The following is a 22,365-nucleotide window of genomic DNA, read 5'->3' as shown; positions in this document are numbered from 1 at the left end:
TCTTTCAGCACTTGGAATATATCATGCCACTGTATTCTGGCCTGCAAAGTTCCTGCTGAAAAATCAGCTGATAGCCTTATCTTGCTGCTGTTAGAATTCTCTGTCACTACTTTTTGATATGATAATTACTTGTGTGTCTTGGTGTGCACCTCTTTGGGTTGATTTTGTTGGGGACTCTCTTTGCCTCTTGGTTCTGAATTTCTGTTTCTTTCCCCAGATTTGGAAAGTTTTCAGCTATTTATTTTTTCAAATAAATTTTCTGCCCCCTTTCTCTCTCTTCTCCTTGTGGGATGTCTATAATGTGAATGTTATTCTGCCCAATGGTGTCATTGAGTTTTCTTAATCTATTCTTATTTTTTATTATTCTTTTCTCTCTTTCCTGTTCAGCCCAGTCCCTTTCCATTACTCTGTCTTCCAGAATGCTGAAGACACTCTTGTTCCACTTCTGCTTTCTCTAATCCACTGTTCTGTCTGCTGTATTTTTTTAAGTTTATTTATTTATTTTGAGAGAGAGAGAGAGAGAGAGAGAAAGAGAGGGAGGGAGGAAGGGAGGGAGTGCACACATGTGGGCAGGGCAAAGAGAAAAGAGAGAGGGAAGGAAAATCCCAAGCAGGCTCTGCACTGTCAGCATGGAGCTTAATGTGGGGCTCGAACCCATATACTGTAAGATCACAACCTGAGTCAAAATCAAGAGTTGGACGCTTAACCAACTGAGCCACTCAGGCATCCCTATTCTCTTTCATGTATTTTTAATTTCAGTTATTGAGTTCTTCATCTCTGATTTGTTCATTTTTATGTTTATCTCTTTGTTATGTGTCTCACTGCAGTCCTCCACTCTTTTCTCCAGCCCATTGAGTATCTTTATTATCATTAGTTTAAATTCTCTATCAGGCATATTATTTATCTCTTTTTCATTTAGCTCTCTTGCTGAGATTTTTGTCCCATTCTTTCATTTGAGACCTATTCCTCTGTCTCCTCACTTTGTCTAACTCTCATTCTGTTTTTATGTGTTAGGAAAGTCAGCTCTGTCTCCTACTCTTGAAAGTAGTGGCTTTATGAAGAAGAGGTTCTGTAGTGTTCTACAGTATAGTGCAATGTTCCCTGATCACTGGGATCTGGCACTTTAGGGATATCTCCTAAGTGTTTTGTGTGTCCCTACTATTGTGGCTGAGCTGCATTTATGTTCAGTTTAGTCATCTGCAGTGGCTCTTTCTCTTTTGGGCAGGGTTTAGTCCCTGTGTTGTTAATGGGCCACCTGGGCTGCCTGGGCTTGATTTGGGTTAGAAGAAGCATTTGCCACTGCTGCAGCAGCACCGAAGTTCAGAGCACTGTCTTTATGTTTTCGTTGGTGGATGAGGCCTGCAGGCAGACCAGATCTGCTCTCAGCCCACTGCTCGAGCCACAGCACTCCTATGTGTGGTTTTCTTTTCCTCTTCCTGGGGCAGGAGTCACTTTGGGGTGGTTCTGACCCCTGGGGGCTGCTTGCACACTGCCAAGCTTGTGGCACCACTTTGGGTGGATGGTAGCCAAGGTCAGGTTGGATGAAGCAGGTCTGCAGGAGAACGCAGGAGTGGGGGTGTGCTGTTAGCAAACTAGGTGAAGAGTGTTAGGCTGTGCTTGTTCCCATAGGTGTTCATGTATCTAGGCTGGAGGGTATGGGAGGGAATTGATGCCTTCTAGCTCTTTGTTCTTTTAGAAGTCTCCCAAAGGCTCCTGCCCTTCCAGCACATGCTCTGAAATAAGTAAACAAATATCCATCCCATTTACTCCAGGCGTTTTTCAAACTGCTGCTCCTGTGTTGTACTCAGCAGACCTGTTATTCTGTCTCTTTAAGAGTGGAGACTCAATTTCTTCTTGCCCTCCTGCTTTCCCAGGGCCAAGCCCACTGATTTTTAAAATTCCAGATGTTAAGCTACACTGATTGTAAGAACTCATGAAGCAATACCCCTTCTGTTTTCAATTAAATGTTATGGGGATTTGCCTTCCCAGTGCAGGTTCCCCATGCTTGGGTACCTAGGGGGTCTGACTTGGGATCTGCTTCTTTCCCCTCTCCACAAATGGGGCCTCCCTCCCTCCCACAGACATTCTTACAGGTCAGCTGGCTCCCAACTGCATCTCCACCCTTTTTATTCTCCTTGATGTAGCCTCTTCTCTACATTTAGCTGTGGAGAGACTGTTCTTTCAGTCTTCAAGTCATTTTCTGGGTTATTTAGACAATGTGAGTATTTAGGTATATCTGGGGGAATGAGGTGAGCCTAGTATCTTCCTACTCTGCCATCTTCCCCAGAAGTCCTTTTTTCTCATTTTTTATTACTACTTTTCTCTCTCCTATTCAGCTTGATTGTTTTTCCTTTACTCTGTCCTCCAAGTTGTTAATCCATTCTTCTACTTTCTCTAGTCCACTATTTTTTCTCTCTAGTGTATTTTTAAATTTTTTTTTCAACATTTATTTATTTTTGGGACAGAGAGAGACAGAGCATGAAAGGGGGAGGGGCAGAGACAGAGGGAGACACAGAATCGGAAACAGGCTCCAGGCTCCGAGCCGTCAGCCCAGAGCCTGACGTGGGGCTCGAACTCACGGACCGCGAGATCGTGACCTGGCTGAAGTCGGACGCCCAACCGACTGCGCCACCCAAGCGCCCCTCTCTAGTGTATTTTTAATTTCAGTTATTGAGTTCTTCATCTCTAATTGGTTCTTCTTTATGTTTCCTATCTCTTTGTTCAGGATCTCACTCTAGTAGTCCATGTTCCTTGAGAGAAAGTGACAGCTAATTCTATCCTAGCTTTAAGCATGGGGTAGATGATTGAGGCCTTATCAGTGCTATGAAATAGAACTTTCTGCTATGATGGAAATGTTCAATCCAATACAGTAGCTAGAAGCCAGTAAGCTATTGAGTACTTGAAATGTGGTAGTGTCTATCATAGTAACCTGTGCAGCCTCAGCTAATCAGTGTAATATCATTTCCTGACCACAATGGTCACTTTAAGGATGGTCATGTTACCTGATTCAAATCATTGAGACTCATGGAGTTTTCTTTGGATCTTCAGGGATAGCATTTTTGTGCCTTTTTTGAGCTGTGCTTTAGGCAATCTCCCTAGATGTGGATGAGGCATCATGTAGTCTCAGGAGTAATTGCGATCCACTCTGGAAATGTGAAAGGTAGCCATTTTAAAAATAGGTAGACATTATTGAAGGCAAAGTAGACAGAAACAAGCTAACCAACTGAATCCAATCAAGTTTGTAGTTGATTCTACTTCTGTATTTTCTAGTGACATATGCTATAAATCATTCTTGTTCAACACATCTGAGATGGGTCTCCTCTTGCATCTGAGTATATCCTGATTCAATATTTGTCATGTGGAATAGTGTATATCAATTAACATATGATTTACAATTGTTTTAGTTCAACTAAAATGAGTTCTAGGACATTTTTTTTAAGTTTTTATTTATTTATTTTGAGAGCTAGCAAGCACAAGCAGAGGAGGGGAAGAGAGAGGGGAATAGAGAGAGAATACCAAGTAGGTTCCACACTGTCAGCACCGAGCCCGATGTGGGGCTCAATCTCACGAACCATGAGATCATGGCTTGAGCTGAAACCAAGAGCCACTTGCTTAACTATGACATCCAGACACCCCAAGTTCTAGGAAATATTTTTAAAAGAAAAAAAATCAAGATACAAGAGACAGTATATGATGTCACATTTAAATGAATGATTTTAAAAACTTTCTGTAAGTGGGAGTTTACAGACAAGGAAGGGGGACTCAGGCTCTGGTGGTCTGGATGGTGATGGATTAGAGTTGGAAACATCAGTATCAACTCATGTTCAACTTAATATAGATAAACATTGTTACATGTAGAAATATTTATAGATATCCATTTATGCAGGAGTTAGTGTACATATTTCCTGTTCTAAGATTTCAGAAAAAAAAAGAATTAAAATTAAAGAAATACAAATAAAATATAGACTTTAGTTAATAATGTGTCAATATTCAATAATTTTTAAAACTGTACCAAACTAACATAAAATGTTAATAAGAGGGAAAACTGAGTTTTGGAGTGTCTGAGAACTCTCAGTTCTATGTTTATTTAAAAAGTCCCTATGTATGTGTTACTGTGGAATTGAAGATGAAGAATGGTGTAAAAACAATGCACAGTATCCTTGTGTAATAATTATTGAGGGAGTGAGAAAAGGGGAGAAAGGAAAAAACATTGTAGATAAATGGAAAATATCAAAGGCATAAATTAACCAAGGCATGTAATATAAAATATATGAACAATGTTGTTAAACACAATTAGATATATTTGTGAACAAAAATTATTTCAGGAATAAATGATGATGTTGATGAAATCTTAGGATGAGTCACTGAGATTTTCTTCCTGTATTTCTGTCACTTTTTTGTACTATCTGTAGTAAAATGTCAGAAGCAAATAACATTGAAACTCAGTGAGAGAAAAACATAGTTTTGAACACCATCAACAGAAGTTATGATTCAACAGATCTAGGGTTACTGTTCAATGAACCTGCGTTTTTAGCAACTCCCTAATGTTTCTCATATACAAACATGTACAAGAAACAAACATGAGTACAATGAATGTCAAAACTGTTTGGTAAATTTCACTCTGCAGAAGCTATGGATTCATGGAGAAGAGTGTAATTAATTGTCAAGATCAGGGGAACATGCAGAAATTGACATTTAGTTGATTTTTGAAGATCAAGTAGGATTTTGTAGTTGTAAGGAAGAGTGTGGCCTAAAAGAATGATAGCACAACCAAGACAGGAACGAATGAAGCCTTTGTATTTTTGGAAATAGCAAAAGGGCCACTGAGGCTACAGGGTATAAGTGGTCAGTAATAATTCTAGAAAGATAGGTAAATGACAAATGTAAAAAATCATCAAATGCTCTTCTGTGGAGCCTTTTTCTTATAGTTTATTACTAATCCATTCCTGTAGTAAAGAACGAAGTGACCTAATTTGATGTATGCATTAGAAAAAAAAAAGATTTCTCTGAAAAGATGGATTGCAAGAAGAAAGAGAGTTGGGTAATAGCATATATTTTGTATTTTTGATGTTTGGGAAGAACATTGTTTTTTTCTGTTTTTAACTAAATTGTTATATTCTAATAAAATTATGTATATACATACGTGTGTGTGTGTGTGTGTATATATATATATATATACACACATATATATCATTTTAAGAATAAAATCATATAGATAATTCTAAGAAAACTTTATGCAAACTACTTCTCTAATGAGCATGTACCCCAAAAATGAAATTGTCAAATGTATTAGAGTATATAAGAGGTCAAGATTCAGACTGCAAAAGCAGCCATTGCCTTCGAGCTTTAGGAAGTGGCCTTAGCAAGTACAGGTTCGATGGAAAGTAGAGGCGGGGCCCAAATTGCTGTGCACTGAAGAATGAATGTTCTAAAAATAGACAGCATTATTCTTCTGCAGGAGAAATGATAAGTGAGTGCTACGTGAGGAGGCAGGCTTGAGAGTGACCAAATCATTTTAGCAAAAAACCAAGCTGATATATCCAAGCTGTGAGAGAAAAAGTTCATGAAAAAGTCACCGAGAGAGAATGATTGCTCATCACCCACTTTTTGCTGCACTCTTAGACAATAGATCTAATGTAATCGTATGAGATCATTGAAGAAGTACTATGTATTGTCAGCAAAACATTGTTTAAAATGCTTATGCAGTGTTGCTGCCTATAGCAAACGGCATTTCTCAGAAAAAGTAAAATATTGCCATTTGAACTACAAAGTAATAAATTATCTGGATGTAATCCTACTTTTTCTTCAAAATGAGAAAATATGCCCTCCTACCAACTTACATAGTAAATGACTTGCCTGGGTACGTGGGATAAAACTCTTCTTAAAAATAGCTTTTGTTTATGTCTTAAGGTTTCCATGGTCTTCCCCTACCTCATATTCAGCCTGTTCAGAAATACTGCTTTCCTGAGTTCCATTCTGTTTCACTAATGTAACCTTGTGTACATGATACTTAATGTGTTCTGTCTTTCTGTTGGCTGGCATAAACCAATTAGTAGAAAATTGGTCCCTGTGCCACATGCTATGGGGATAAAACCACCTCTTCCAGGGGCTGTAGTGGGCCAGGGAAAGTGGAAAATTTACTGCTAAGTCTAATGAAAGATAGAATTAAATAAAAAGAAATATTCAGCTGCTCTCTCAGTCACCACACACACATAACTGAGGTCTCTTGCTTCTCTTTCCAGTTGACCTTCAACAAGGGCAATACAAAACTCACAGTCCATTCATGATTTTAGTCCTGGTATAAACGAAGTCCTCTTAAAAGGAGGTTGATTATTAATTAGCATCCCTGAAAGGTTGTTCATTTTGCCAGTCTTTACCAGTGGTACTGACAATGTTACAGATCATAACAAGCACATACTTAGAATCCTCACTTAAAGGGGCTCTCTGCTCAGGTAAGAGCTTCTTCATTGGGAACCATCAACTCTCTTAGCACACGAGTGTCCTGAATATTTAAGGCAAACTTTCCACAGGGCTTTAATTTTCACTTGATTCCATTTGCCTATTTTGTTGTGGTAATTCTTTCACACATTGTAGCTCTTAGGAAACCAGTATTAACTGACATATTCTTGTAAAAAAATAGATTTGCTTCAGAAGATATTTTACTCAGGATGTAAATTTGGTTTAGTTTTCAATCTCCATATAGAGGTTTTATCTTTTTTAATGTTTATTTTATGAGAGATATGAGCAGGGGAAGGGCAGAGAGAGAGGGAGGGAAGAAGAGAGAATCCCAAGCAGACTCCTCACTGTCAGCATGGAGCCCAGCATAGGGCTCAGTCTCATGAACCATGAGATCATGACATGAGCCGAAATCAAGAGTCAGAGGCTTAACTGACTGAGCCAACCAGGTGCCCCTCCATATAGAGATTTTAAAGGTCATTTATGTTTGTGTAAGTGTGTTAGGGTGGTATGTTGAGAGTCATTATTTCTTTTCTTTTCTAGAACCATTCTTATATTTAACAAGTTAATATAAATTAGGAAATAATGGTATCTGACCCTTTATAATGTATACTTGTGTTACAGTGTTTGTTCCATAAGACATGTCATGGGTTATCAGGCATAAATTATTGTGCCTTAACTTTTTGGAGTTCTTCAGTATAAGGCTGTCTTACCCATCACTAAAATATAATTTAAAAAATCATATTCTTATTTCTTAATTGCAGCTGCTGGTTTGTAGTAAATATTGATTAGCTATATTTTGTTTTTAGAGTAAGGATTTGCATGCACAATATGCTGAAATTTTCAAAAGGCTATCCAAACATTAAGTATTTGAAGGCATACAACATATATATATATATATATATATATATATATATATATATATATATTTTTTTTTTTTTTTTTTTTTTTACTACGGACTACAAAAACAAAGATGAGTAAGACCAAATCATTTCTCCTCCATCCTCTTTTTTTAGTATTTTATTTTGAGGTAAGTGTAGATTCACATGCAGTTATAAGAAACTATACAGAGAGATTCCAGGTACCTTTCACCAAGTTTCCCCAAATGGTAACATCTTGCATAAGTAAAATACAATATCACAAGCAGGAATTTGACATGGATACAATCAATTGATTTGACCTAGATTTTACCAGTTTTATATTCTTGTGTATGTCTTCAGTTTTATGCAGTTTTAAAACGCGTAGCTTTGTTTGACCATCACAACAGTCAAGATACAGACCAGTTCCATCACAAGGATCTGTCATGCTGCCATTCCGTAGCAGCAGCCACCTCCCACCTCCCTAAACTGCTAATGTGTTGTCTACGTCTAGAATGTTGCCATCTCAAGAATGTTAAATAAGTGAAGTCATACACTATGGAAAATTTTGAGATTCATCTTTTTCACTCAGCATAATTGTACTGAATTCACAGGCTTGTAGGTCTACTTTAGGGTTCTCTATTCTGTTCCACTGACCTAGGTGTCTATCCATTCACCAATACATTTCCTTTATGAATGTAGTTATGTTGATAGCTTTAGCGGCAGGTAGAGTGATTCCTTCCCCCTTTATCCTTCTTTTTAAAATTGTCTTAGCTATTTTAGATCCTATGATTTTCCATATAAACTTTAGAATAAATTTGTCTAGGTCCCCCCCAACCCCTACCAAAAAAAACCCAAAAAACCTTGTATGGATTTTGATAGAAACTGTAATGAGTTTATTGATCAATTTTGGGGAATCTTCTGTCCTCTTTTAACTTTTTTTTTTTTTTTTTTTTACCTTTATTCATTTTTGAGACACAGAGTGTGAGCAGGGGAGGGGCAGAGAGAGAAAGGGAGACACAGAATCCGAAGCAGGCTCTAGGCTCTGAGCTGTCAGCACAGAGCCCCACACGGGGGCCAGCTCACAGACCTTGAGATGATGACCTGAGCTGAGGTCAGACGCTTAACTGACTGAGCCACCCAGGCGCCCTCTTCTGTCCTGTTTTAAAAGCCCCAGATTTGGGGCGCCTGGGTGGCGCAGTCGGTTAAGCGTCCGACTTCAGCCAGGTCACGATCTCGCGGTCCGTGAGTTCGAGCCCCGCGTCAGGCTCTGGGCTGATGGCTCGGAGCCTGGAGCCTGTTTCCGATTCTGTGTGTCCCTCTCTCTCTGCCCCTCCCCCATTCATGCTCTGTCTCTCTCTGTACCAAAAATAAATAAAAAGCGTTGAAAAAAAAAAAAAAAAAAAGCCCCAGATTTTTTGAAGCTCATGTCCTAACACAAAGCTCCCTACTAACCTTCCTTGTTGCTATCATGTGATCTCACTTATTCAGTGATATCTCTAGCTCTGGTTCACTGGTTCACTCTTTCTCTCCATTCTTTTTCTAGGCGTTGTCAGAGGGCTTATTGTAGCTTTTGGGTTTCTTAACTGCCTTCCCTGAAATGACATTTTTCTACATGCTGTCCTATCACCTTTATGTTTTATTCCCTCATCTTCATCTATGTGTCAGGAAACACTCTTTAACATCCAGTGCATTTACTTGAGCACATCACTCCAGTGATTCTTCAACTGTATTAAAAGCTTCTTTTCAGTAGTACTGGAACACTATAAGATATCCATATGCAAAAAAAAAAAAAAAAAAAAAAAAAAAAAAAAGGAGTAAAACGATTCTTAACCTGTACCTCATACTGATAACAAAATTTAATTCCAAGTGGATTAGAGACCAAAATGTAAAACTTCAAACAATAGTTCACCTAGGGGAAAATATGAAGACATATTTGTGGTTTTGGTTAGGAAAAGATAAAATTCATAAATTGAACATCATACGAATTAAGAACTTATACTCTAAAAAGCCAGTGTTGAGAGAATGAAAAGGCAAATTGCAAAAAGAAAATATTTGCAAACCACACATCTGATAAATGTTATGTATCCAGAATATATGAAAATCTTCCAAAACTAAATATTAACAAAACAACCCAGTGAAAGCTTGGCAAAAGATTTAAGTGAACACTTTACTGAAGAAGATATATACATGACAAATAAGCACGTGGAAAGATGCTCACCACCAATATCATTAGGGAAAGACAAAACCACACTGATGTAATCTCTACATACCTATTAAGATGGCTAATATTTTTAAAAATGATAATACCAAGTGTTAATATAGATCCAAAGCAACCAAAATCCTATATTGTGGTTGAGAATACATAACAGTACAACTATTCTGGAAAACTGTTTGGCTGTTTCTTATAGATACGTTTACCATATGACCTAATAGTTCTACATGTAGGCACTTATCCAAGTGAAATGAAAACCTTTATTCAGACAAAAACCATAGAGAAATGTTTATAGTGGCCTTAGTAGTGGTTGCCTCAAACTAGAAAAGAAACTTCAAAACTAGAGAATAGATAAATGTGGGATGGGCAAAATAGGGAAAGGGGTGGGAGATACAGATTTTCAGTTTGGAATGAATAAGCCACAAGGAATAAAAGGTATGGCATAGGGAATAGATAGTCAATGACATTGTAATAGCTTTGCATGGTGACAGATGGTAGCTACACTTGTGAGCACAGCACAACATAGAGAAGTTGAACCACTATGTTGTGCACCTGAGACGAATGTAACATTGTGTGTCAACTCTACTCAAAAATTTTTTTTTAATGTGGTGCATTTGGGGTGCCCGAGTGGCTCAGTTGGCTAGGCTTCTGACTCGCCATTTCGGCTCAGGTCACGATCTCGCAGTTTGTAGGTTTGAGCCCCGCATCGGGCTCTGACAGTGCAGAGCCTGCTTGGGCTTCTCCCTGTTCCTCTCTCTGCCCCTCTTGTTCTTTCTCTCTCTCTCTGTCACTCTCTCAAGATAAATGAATAACTTAAAAAAAGATTTACAAAATGTGATACATTCACACAGTGGAATACTACTCGACAAAAAATAGTTCAATAGTTGGAACAATATGGAAAAATTTCAAATGTATTATGCTAAATTGAATGAAATGACTCGAAAGGCTACAACGTATAATACCTTTTTTATGACATTCTGGTAAGTGGAAAACTGTAGGGACAGAAAACAGTGGTTGCAAGTGACGGGAGCTGAGGAGGAGAGATTGACTACAAGTGGTGCATGGAGGCATTTTATGAGCTATTGGAGTTGTTCCGTATCTTGATTATAATGGTGGTTCACGACTGTGTACATTTGTCAAAAGTCACAGAACTATATACTAAAAAGGTAAATTTTACTGTACATAAATTATTTCCAGCAAATGAAAAATAAAACCCACATCTAATCCAATGACCTTACCATCCTGTTATTATTCATACACCCATTAGGTTCTATTGTCTACACTTGATTCCATGTCATACGTAAGTTCCTTATAAATACTTAACTAATTTATTCTCTCTACTATTTTTTTAATTTCAGAATCATTGTGGATTCACATGCAGTTTTAAGATCTCTCCACAGAGGGGTTTCATGCATCCTCACACAAGTTCTACCAGTAGTCACATCTTGCAAAACTACATAGTACAGTATTACAACCAGGACTTCGACATTCATAGAGTCAAGACACAGATGCTTCTATCCGTAAATTCACAGACATTTCCATCCATGTTGCACTTTGACTACATCTACGTCCCTCTTACCTGTACTGCTTCAACCCTTGGCAACCACTAATCTGTTCTCTCATTCTATAATCATGTTATTTCAAGAATGTCATAAATACGATACCACACAGTTTGTAATTTGGGGATTTGCTTTTCACTCAGCATAATACTCTGGGGATTTATCCAGGTTGTTGTTATCTACCAATGATTCATTTCTTTTTATTGCTAAGTAATATTCCGTGATTTAGATGTATCGTAGTTTAACAATTAGCTCTGTTTACTTCTAGGTAGATATAGAAGTCCAGGTTTCCCACTCAGGGTGAGTCCAGGGGTAGATGGGTGGTGGTTATTGCTCAGTAGGGGTGGCAGTCCTAACTGTCCAATAGACCTCTGTTGGTACCTTCCAGACCACGAGAGCTGTGTTTGTCTCATAACTGCTTCCCAGTAGCCATCACTGACACTGGATGGGGAGGACTTGTTACCACTTGGCAGTGATGAAAGTCCTAGCTCTCTTAGTTTCCTCTGATGCTACCATGGTAGAGGGTGGAGATGCCTTGCTAGAAGTTTGGTCCACCCTCTTCTTCTTTGCTGGTATGAGTATTGAGGGAGCCTCACTTTTTTTGTGTGTTTCTGTCTGGAGTAGGGTGATGAGTGTTTAAGAATTTGTTGTCATACTATTCTGTCCCATTCTTGGTCCTTTGGCTAAAAAGAGCAGACTTTTGAGCACCCATTGGCATTTCCAGTTTGCTTGGTTCTTCAGCTTCAAGTCTGAAATCTATGAAACACAAAGAAAACCCAGAGAACTCTCCAACATATCATTATTTGCATCCGAATATCTCCGCCTGCCCTGCCTTCTTCTCTCCACTATTCAGAATCTTCTTGTATTTGCTTTGTGTAATGTCCAGGGTTTTTAGTTGCTTTTAGTGGGAAAAATAGGGGAAAGATGCATACTCTGTCTTCCCAGATGCAGAAGCGCTTTCCTAGTTTATTCTCTTGGGACGAATTCTGAATACAGTTAGAACCAAATGTCTTTCTACTTTGTGCCTATACAGAATAGCCTGATTTTGCTGGAGGAAAAAAAATATCATACAATTACATAACTAATCATTTAATTTCATTAATGTAGACTTGGCCTTTGCCTTCATTCTACATTTCTCTGTAAGCTCTATTTTTCTCTTTTTTAGATATCAATTTCATAACTTCTCTTCCCTCTTTGAATCTCTAGTAAACTTTTCTCCCTGTACTTTACTCTCAACTGGTAACTTTATTCACTCACACTGTACTTCATCCATTATAATATGTATAAATATCTAAGAATATCCATAAATGAAAACATGTCTTAGAATTAGTGATGCTTAACAATCAGCAAGATGACAGGCATAATATAGTTGTCATTGGTGACATTGGACAGTATTAGCTATTCATACTATTGTCGTTTTTCTGTCTAAAAGTATGCTATTAATAAACTCAATATTATAAGGGGTAAAAAGTATTGAATGTTTAATTTTCAACATTTTTTCTTTCTTGGCAGTATATAAAATAAAGTTGCATCTTATAATTTACAGTGTCTTGCATTTGATGAAACATAATGTATTTAAAAAAATTTTTTTAAATGTTTATTTATTTTTGAGACAGAGAGAGACCGAGTATGAATGGAGGAAGGTCAGAGAGAGGGAGACACAGAATCCGAAGCAGGCTCCCGGCTCCGAGCTGTCAGCACAGAGCCGGACACGGGGCTCAAACTCACAGACCGTGAGATCATGACCTGAGCCGAAGGCCAACGCTCAATTGACTAAGCCACCCAGGCACCCCAGATGAAACATAATGTATTATAAAATTATAAGCAGTCTGAGGTGTTACCCCATTTGCACAAGTACATATTTCTATATAGATAGATAAATGGACAGACATATGCATACTTAAAACACATGAGGTGGCTAAGTCAGGGAAAAGAGTTTTATTTATACCCATGGAAAGACAACAGGCAGATTAACACTGCAACATAGGTCCCCTGTGCCCAGCAAGTCTGTGGATTGGCACAGTGTGAGCCAGATGGAGATATGACCTACACAACTGGCAGATTTCACTTAGTAGGTGAAGGAAACAGAAAAAATGAATATTTTTCATTTATAAAGAAAAAAAAATCCCTGCAACCCCCCCGCCCTCCTTGTGAGAGAATCTTCTGAAGATGTAACGGAAAGAAACTAGAAGATTTATTAGTCTTTTGTATGAGAGCAATTAACTTCATCAGAAAAACAAATGACTACAGACCTAATCTAATGATTCTAGATGAAGTAAAAGCAAACATTCTCCGTATTTATACTATATACATTTCTGTTTCAGAAACCTAAGGCGTTTTACCAGAAACATTGAAAAATCCAAGGAAGATTTATTTTCCCACAGTTACATAATGCTAAAATGAGAATCTATCTCAATTTCATCTACAGTTCAAAGATAGAACATACCAATTTCTTCCAATGCAAGCTTTATTAAATTGGGAATTGTGTTTTCCTAGAATCTCCCTCACCTGTATATTTCTACTTTAGATTTGGATAAGAGAGAAAAATCTCATGAAATTAGGGAAGTTAAAGGGAAATAGTAACTATTACTCTTGGAAGGACCTATGAGTGAGAGGCAGTGACAAATAGTTGGAGACATGCTTAGCTTTTGCTCACTCCTCGGTTCCAAATCAAACCCTTTTCCCAACTGCTGACCCTGAGGACCAACAGAGGCAGTAGACACACTGAGACACCAGCTTCCCATAGACCTCATTATAATTCCCTTTATACAATCTTCGTAAAGTTGTTGAACTTGCTTGGCTTCCCATGTGTCCTCTGCACCAGTGCTTAAGGATGACAGTTTAGTGACATTTAATAAAGCCCATATCACATGGTTCCTCCTTCTGTACTGAACCCTTATTGATATACCCCCTAACCAGGACAAATAAAGGGGGTGGCTAATAATTGACCTAGTAATTCTTTGTTGACCTCCCACTACCCACCTCTGAAAATTTTAGAGTCTCAGTATTCAAGGAACAATTGGAGATGGAATTTTGCTGGAGAAAAATGGCATGGAGATGTGGCGTTTTCCCTTGTTCACTGTTCTCCCATCCCACTACTAAATACACATATACTTCATAAGCAAGAGATGGGTATATTCCCACTAATATCAACCCTACTCGGGGAGTGAGATGGAGGCAAGAGTGAATTTAAGGAGACTACCATGGGTTTGAGACTAAAGACTTGTAACTGACACAGACTTAATGGGCAGGAGGCTGGTTGATGCTGACTATGGTAGCAAATAGGTGACTGTGTTTGGAAAGTAACTGTACTCCCAATACAACTTCAGTAAGGATACATGTTTCCCAGGGAACAGAGAGAAAAACTGTGGAGACCTCAGCATGGGACTAGTTTAGAAATAACTTCTTTCAAGACAACTTCCTTCAAGGAATAGAGTGAGCTCAATAAAAATATTGGAAGGGTTCCATCTAGTGAAGTAGCTAGAGGAGACTATCTTCTCTCAAAATTACTTTTTGTCATTGCAGTCAGGCTTTCGTCCTACATACTCTGCCAAAGATAATCTCGTATAGTTTATACAGAGTATCTGTTTTGCCAAATCCAGTGACTACTCTTTTGTTCTTATCTTACTCAATATCTTAGCAGCTTTTGAGTATTTGAGATAATTGACTGTTCTCTCCTTCTTGAAATACTTTCCTCTCTTGGTTTTAGAAACATCATACTCCTGGCTTTTTGTTACCTCGCTAAGTGCCCCCTTTCCAATCTCCTTCACTGATTTGACCTCCTTTGCTTAAATTCTAAATATTGGAGGACCTTGAGCTTGCCTCTGGACCTCTCTTCTTCCTGTCTACCTTCTTTCCATATGTGACATCATCAGATTCCATAACTTAAAATACCATCAATGTGCTAATAGATTGGTCTCCTCAGCCCTTGTCTCTTCCCTGAGCCCCATTTCATATAGCCAATGCTTTCCATCTTCACTTGGGCATCTAAAAGGCATCTTCTCTATAATATGTCCAAAACAGTACATGCTTACTAATTTAAATAAATATTGCTGCATCCCATTCATTTCTCAGGCCAACCCAGAGTCTGTCTGCTTGTTCTAGTCTTTTCTACCCAAGTCATATCCAATTCATTGGCAAACAGAATTAGTACTACCACCAACAAAGATCACCAATCCAACCTTCTCTTTCTATTTGCACTGCTTACCTAATCGAAGGGATCAGCATCTTCTATGTGAATTGGAATCACTTCTTAACTGACTTTTCTGCTTCTCTTCCTGTCCCCTCCTCTGTGCAATCATTCAACATATAACAGCTGGGAAAATATTACTAAATTGTAAATCAGATTATTTCCTCCCTAGCTTAAAACCCTATTAGAATAAAATTTATTATATTTACTATGACTTATAAGAATTTACACGATTTTGTCTTTGCCCTCTTGTCTCAATTCCACAAAGGGACAGGAAACAGCATGTTGCAGCTAGGTAACTGCAAATAGTTTACGTGGTTGAGGATAAAGTAGGTGGAAATTTGGAAACTGATGACACTGGAAATATATGAGGGGTAAATGTGAGAAAGACATAGGAACTTAGAAGTTCAGATACTCTGAAGAATTTGAGCAATACAATGACTAGATCAAAACTTAAATGAACAACTGATTGGAACTAAACCAACTTTTCTTATATAGTCATGAGATAAACAATGGTTCAGATTCACCTTTGTAGTAGATGTTCTAAGTGACCCACTCATTCTGTCAGCCCTCTTGTGATTTCAGCAGCCGCTGCAGTGGACAGTTCCTATCACAATATCAGCATTCTAGCTCAATAGTCTGAGCACTCTGGATTCTCTGCTTCAGTGCTTCCCAGGAAGCAGCAGGACTTTCAACCTGGGAAGCAGGACGTTAATGCCCTGATAGGCAATGCTCAACAAGAGTCTGCAGTCAGTAGATAAATGATTTGGCCACCTATTATGCTTTCAACACATTTACTCAGAGAGTCCTCCTTTGTCCACAGTGGAAGCCAGCTTGAGGACTCATCTTTATTGGTTTTTCTTCTTTTACTTTCTTGTTCACCCTGCTCTTTCATTCTTAATTCCTGAAATTTCCTCTTAAATAAACTACCTGCACTTAAGTCCCTGTCTTAGTCTCTGCTTTACATGGAACCCAAAAATGATAATCATTCATTTCTTTATTCAAGAACTATTGAGAACATCGTGTAGTATGTTAAGAAAACAAAGTCATTAAAAAGACATGTCATCTAATAGGGGCAAGTCTTCTAAGAATATAATTTGAATCTATGGGACAAAAAAGAAACAATATTAACACTCTTCTACATTCTGTAGCCATATCCATTTTTTCCCTAGTTATTATAAGTGACATGAGGTGGTTTTCAGTTAAACATAGAGTTATGGTTTGTTCCAAGATTTATTTCTTATGTCATTGCTATCCCAGACTTCTTTGAAGCTAAATAATATTCAGCTATGCAAGAGGAGAAAAGAATGTGTATTAGGACTAAGGGTTTATGATTGGATTTTGCATTTCAACATTCAAGATTGGTGGTGGTATTTTTCCCAGCATTTTTATGTTTTGCTCTCTTTCATCTCTCCTGTATGCCTTAATCTTTTTTTTTCTGTTAAAAGTAGATATATGCTATGTTGAGATTATCATAGCATAAAACATATCCTTTAGTTTTAGAGTTGTTTTTGCATAATTGCCTTGGCAACTGGTGTTCTATTACTTTTCTTTTCACTTTTTATTGAGGTAATTACTGATTACGGAGAGCAACTGAATTATGTCAGATTTGATGAACTAAATCCATAAGACAATTTAGACATAAAGAAGTGTTAATCATTATCTAATTAAAAACAAAAGCTTCTGAACCCTCCTATACTACCTTTCACCCCATTCTGTAGCATATGATTTCTTAGAGAAAATTAAAACTTTGAGATGAAATTAATGGGTAAAAATCAAATGACCTTTGGTAATTCCTAAAACTACCAGTTTAGATGTACATGCATATTGCCACAGCAGGCCAAAATCTGAGAGAAAAGGATGGAGTAGAAAGGTGGCTTTCCTCATCTTACAAGCTTCAAGAGAGTAGGGGCTGTGTCTGGCTTCCATGATACATAGTAAGATGCTTGATAATGACTGCTGGTTCTCAGTGTGCCCTCATAAGGTCATTGTGAGCATTCTTTACATGAAATAACGCATATAGGATTATTGAGTAGCAAGCACATAGTAAGTAGCAAAATCAATGTCTTTTCCTTGGCATCCCCAATTTCTTGTTTGGTCATCAGAGTGTCAATCATTGCTCTCAATTGAAGTTTAAAAGTAATTTTAAAAAAACAGTCCATGAACTGGCTTAGACAGGATACAAAGATTTAGGCCTCTTTTGTTGTGCAATAAGGAAAAGGTTTTAGCTTTTGAAGCCCTCAAATCTTCTAAGTCAGTAGTACTTTAATGGTCCAGATCATGGGCGTCATTAACAACTGTGTTTCTGTATGCCTGACTATAGGCAGGCTACGAAGCTATTCTTGGCATCTGTATGTTCTATTTAGGCCTTTCAGCATGTAAGTTGATAAATTGACAATTAAACATTAGTTCTTAATTTTAAGCAAGGGCATTCTGGATACTGAGATAGTGTGAAGTAATCTATGTGTTTTCTGATTTTCTAACTAATTACAAGGGAATAATCTTATGTCTATTTACTTGAACATTTTAAACTGGTTAGCAGAGAAAAAGTTCGAAATCGATTCATTGCATTAGCTCTGTTTAGTATTCAGGATACTTTAAAATCACTTTATTCCAATTGTATGTTATTCATCAAAAAATGGATTCTGTTACAGATATTTTGGAAGAGTGTTAACAGCTTACTGCTATAGCAGGGTAAATAGCAAATTGTCGGTAGAGACCGAGTTGAATATAAACAGTGTAAGATGACATGGTGCTTAAGAAAGAGTTATAAAGCCATTGGGAACACAAAAATATATCTTTTAGATGACTAAATTGATGATAAATTTTGGTATGGTATTTAATTACAAACAATATTTTACAGATCTGTAGTTTGCTCATAAACATTGTTAGAAAAATTGGGAGAAAAAATAAAACTTAAAAAACAATTATTTAGCGTCAGAAGAGTGTTAGGCTCCATCAGAAATGACAACTGGAGTTTGAGAGGTTATTTCATGCTAACACTATTTTGTTGATGTGCATGAATATTTTGATATGCGGATTGTGCCCCGAAGGTACGTGGCAGCTTGTAGGAATTTGAGTTTTAACACTCATCTCTGATCACTGAAAAATCTGAGTTATGCGACACACAGTAGCTTGCTAGAAATATGTCTAAGACCCCCTAGAGATTCTGTGAATTGTTTTACTAAAAGCTTTGCTTGCTGCTGTTGCTAATGCGCTGGGAAGAAAATCAAAACAACATACAAAAAAAAAAAAATCCATGACCCTTGGTGTTTCCCCTGGAAAGACAGATAATATGATTTTTTATTGCCTTCTACTTCCAGAGATTGTTGCAAGGGCAGACAAACCAGGCTAAAAATGTAATCTAGAAAAAGTTTTATTAAAACTTTAAATTTTGCTGGTTATTTGAGTTGCTAAGTGTTAGTAAATGATCAAGCTTTAGTGAATGATTCTCTTGTTTATGTAACCTTTTTTCAGTTGTGACTGGTGGGGACCCCTCTAAAGAATCTAGAAGAAGATTGAGAGAAATAAGCTAACTTTCTGAATAAAAAGCTAACAAGGATTTGAGAACTTCCCCTAGGCTGAGGATGAAAGGGATGTGTTTGTTTTCTTGGAGCAGGTGGCTAGGATTGTGGGAAGAGAAAACTGAAGGGACTGAATGGTGAGAGTAAGAGCAGTTCCTACCAGTTGTGGTTACAGAAAAGGAATTACCCCTGAAGGAAAAACGTTTTCATGGTGGACAAGGCTGAGAGATATAATATTTTTAAATAAAATGAATCTGGGGTGGGGGGGGGGGGGAAGGGAGGGAGGGAGCCAAACCATAAGAGAGTCTTAAAAACTGAGAATAAACTGAGGGTTGATGGGGGTGGGAGGGAGGGGAAAGTGGGTGATGGGCATGGAGGAGGGCACCTGTTGGGATGAGCACTGGGTGTTGTATGGAAACCAATTTGACAAAATTTCATATTAAAAAAAAAAGATTCCACATATAAGAAAAAAATCACTATGTTGTAACCTGAAACTAATGTAACATATGTCAACTATACCCATATAATATTTTAATTAATAAAAATTCAAATATTAAAAATGAATAAAAGGACATGAAACATGAAAAAAATAACAAAATTAAGACTTTATTTCAAAATACATAACATGTAAATACTTTTTTTTTAAAGACTAACAATCTGAGCTCATACCTAATTTCTGAATTTGTATCTTTGGAAATATTGAAATATTTTGATCCCTAAAAATAAGTTTAGGTCATTTATGCTTGAAGTCCAATTTCATACTTTATATGTAGATTTGATATTTAACTTAATAATTCTGCTCAGCTAATGTATTTTCAGCATTCCACATTCTGTGCTCCAAAAAATTAGTAAATTTTCATTCCAAATGTAACTGTAAGAAGTATAAGGAAAACATTAAGAAATAAAGAACGTAGGATTTGGTCTCCATAATATACAAATGAAGAAACTGCTTACTACTGGCTGAGTCAGTCACACAAGAATTGAATCAGTAACTTAAGAATTGTAAAGAAAACTGTATAATCTCTGGATTCAGTCACAGTTGAATTCAAATTTTGGCTCTTTTGCTTAATTCCTGTGTGATGGTGTTTTAAGTTACTTTTCTTAACTCTTCATTTATAAAATAGGGATAATGCATGAATTTCAGAATTGCTATGATTAAATGAAATAATAACTGTATAGCAGCTAATACGTGGCTCAATAGAATTTGTCATTACTATTAACTTCCTATCTCTAACAGGAATAATAATAATAATAATAATAATAATAATAATAATAATATATTTTTCCAAATTGCATACTTAGCAAATCATCTTCAAACTAAGATAGCATAGGAAGGTTTGCTTGACTTTGTTTTCCTTTGCACACCATTAATAGCAGATTGAATTTTGGTAAGGAAGTTTCCTATTAATGTAATTTCTTAATTTGTGTAACATGTATAAAATATGTCATCCAAACACAGAGGTAATTATGTTACAATTGAACATGATGAATAGCAGAGAATTGAAAGTAATACAAACTTCAGAAATGTTTTGTGTTGTTAGAACACTAACCAGCAGGAAGATGCTCTATTTTAGGTCTGTTATCATTTCAAATCATCCAGGCAGAACTCAGAGGTCTGAGAAGCGTCTTTCCATGCATTTTCCACTCTTATAGCTTTATATTGAGAGAAATAGTTCTATTTTCTTGTCAATGATAGTATCCAGTTGCTAAAATATAATTACTTGCAAACAGTCTTTAAGAGTTATTTTTCACCTTATAGGAAAAAGAAATATCTGTGCTATGTCCATTTACTTACACATAAAATAATAAATTTCCATTAGGAAAAATAAAAAAAAAATGCTTGGTCACAAGAGTCAGTCTTTGTTCTGCACATTGCTTCATTTTATGTTAACAAATTTATTGAGATAATTCACATACCATGCAATTCACGGATTTCTGCTTTTTACTTCCTGAACAAGATCTACCTAAGATTCCAAAGATAAAAGCTAAATAAACAAATATATATTGAATACTAAATCCACTTAAAAAAAAGGTCTGGAGTAGAATATAGTAGGTGCTCAGGAGGAGACAAATATTTACAACATTTTTTTCCCTTCAAGGCATTAATGTTTAAAGGAAATAGACATATGTACACAAATATGTAAAATATTGAAACATAATTATATATGTATATATATATATATGTGTGTATATACACACATATATATATGTATATATATATGTGTGTGTATACACACACACACACACACACACACACATATATATATGTGGAGAGAGATTATTTTCAGTGACTAATAATCAAATACCTGGCACAAAAACTGAGTTAGAAATTTGAGGGAAAAAATACATATTTCACACTAGGTTAGTCAATGAGAATTTCCTAGATAAGATTTATGTTGGGAGTTTAAAGGAGGGAAAGGACGAGGGTATCTTACCCATCTTCCTGAGTGAAGATGAAAGAAGGCATAAAATCATGAACAGAAGCAAAGGAGTGGAAAACAAGAGGACATCCTCAAGGAACAGTATGAGGAAAAAACCCAGTTCCTCTTGAGGAAAACTATAATATATTCTCCGACTAGGATAGTCATGAGTAAGATTGTTAGCCAGCACTTCCACAAAAACCACAGGATGTATGGCAGTTTCCTGAAATATTGCATTTTCACAGGAGTGAGCTAATTGAAAATGATTTTCATTTTTAAAAAACTCGGATATGCAGATACACTAAATATTATCTTCTAAGTCATTTTAAGTGTTTCAAAAATGCACAAATTCCATGCATATGGGCTCATTCTCTTAACCATTTGAGTTCTTGAGTAGAGAAACTGGAGTATTGAGAATTGAAGGAGATGAGGCTGAGGAGACCCATTGGATTCACCTTGGGGAGGAACTTGAGTGCCAGGTAAGTAGGTGGACTTCACTCAGTAGTTTTGAGAAGCCTTTGAAAAAAGCTAAACAACTAGGGAAACGTGAAAAATAAAAGTACTTTAGGAAATTACAATGGCAACTTAATATACAGGATGGATGAACTAGGAGAGATTATAGGCTGAGATCAGCTTAGAAGATGCAAACACCAATGATTTATTGAGAGTCGCACTGTTGTGAGAGCCAGTTCTGTGATCTGATTCATAAAAACTAGGGTCCTTTCTTCTTGACTGTTAAAGATTAGAGAACTCATTTCATTGGGCCCTACAATTACTAATTTAAAATCTAACAACTGTTGGTAGTCAAAGGGAAATATTACAAAGGCAGTAGCCTTGTCTTTAAGGAAACACAGTGACACTAAGTGATAGTGCCATGTTATTTTTAAACTGTTATTTCTAAACAAATGGAAAATATTACCCACTAATAATCTGTGTTGAATATCAGAAAAAAGTGCCTTCCAAATTTTATCAGAAGTCATTCAAGAAATACATGTCATTTTATATGAGACATTAAAGTAGAGCCAATCATAAGCTACCCTAAGTCACAAATGTTCATATGGTCATCTATTTTAAGAAAAATATCAGACAGTGTTTTGAAATCATTCTCAAAAAGTTAACTATTCCCTCAAAAGGCGGTAATGTTT

General features: G+C 36.7%; 1 protein-coding gene across 3 annotated transcripts in view; it reads left to right on the top strand.

The window, feature by feature from the left end:
• NPFFR2 (neuropeptide FF receptor 2) overlaps positions 1-22,365 on the top strand; it is a 98,514-nt gene that overhangs the window by 44,401 nt on the left and 31,748 nt on the right. The window contains exon 1 of one of the 3 annotated variants that reach the window (XM_058722320.1): positions 21,404-21,699. The exons of the other annotated variants lie outside the window; for them this stretch is intronic. The gene's annotated coding sequence lies outside the window, so the exon portion shown is untranslated. Of the gene's footprint in view, positions 1-21,403; positions 21,700-22,365 lie in introns of those variants that run through there. 3 annotated transcript variants of the gene reach the window in all.

Source organism: Neofelis nebulosa, chromosome 3 (assembly GCF_028018385.1).
Source record: "Neofelis nebulosa isolate mNeoNeb1 chromosome 3, mNeoNeb1.pri, whole genome shotgun sequence".
Classification (NCBI taxonomy): domain Eukaryota; kingdom Metazoa; phylum Chordata; class Mammalia; order Carnivora; family Felidae; genus Neofelis; species Neofelis nebulosa.
Note: the sequence above shows the minus strand (reverse complement) of the source record. Positions and strands in the feature narration are given on the sequence as shown.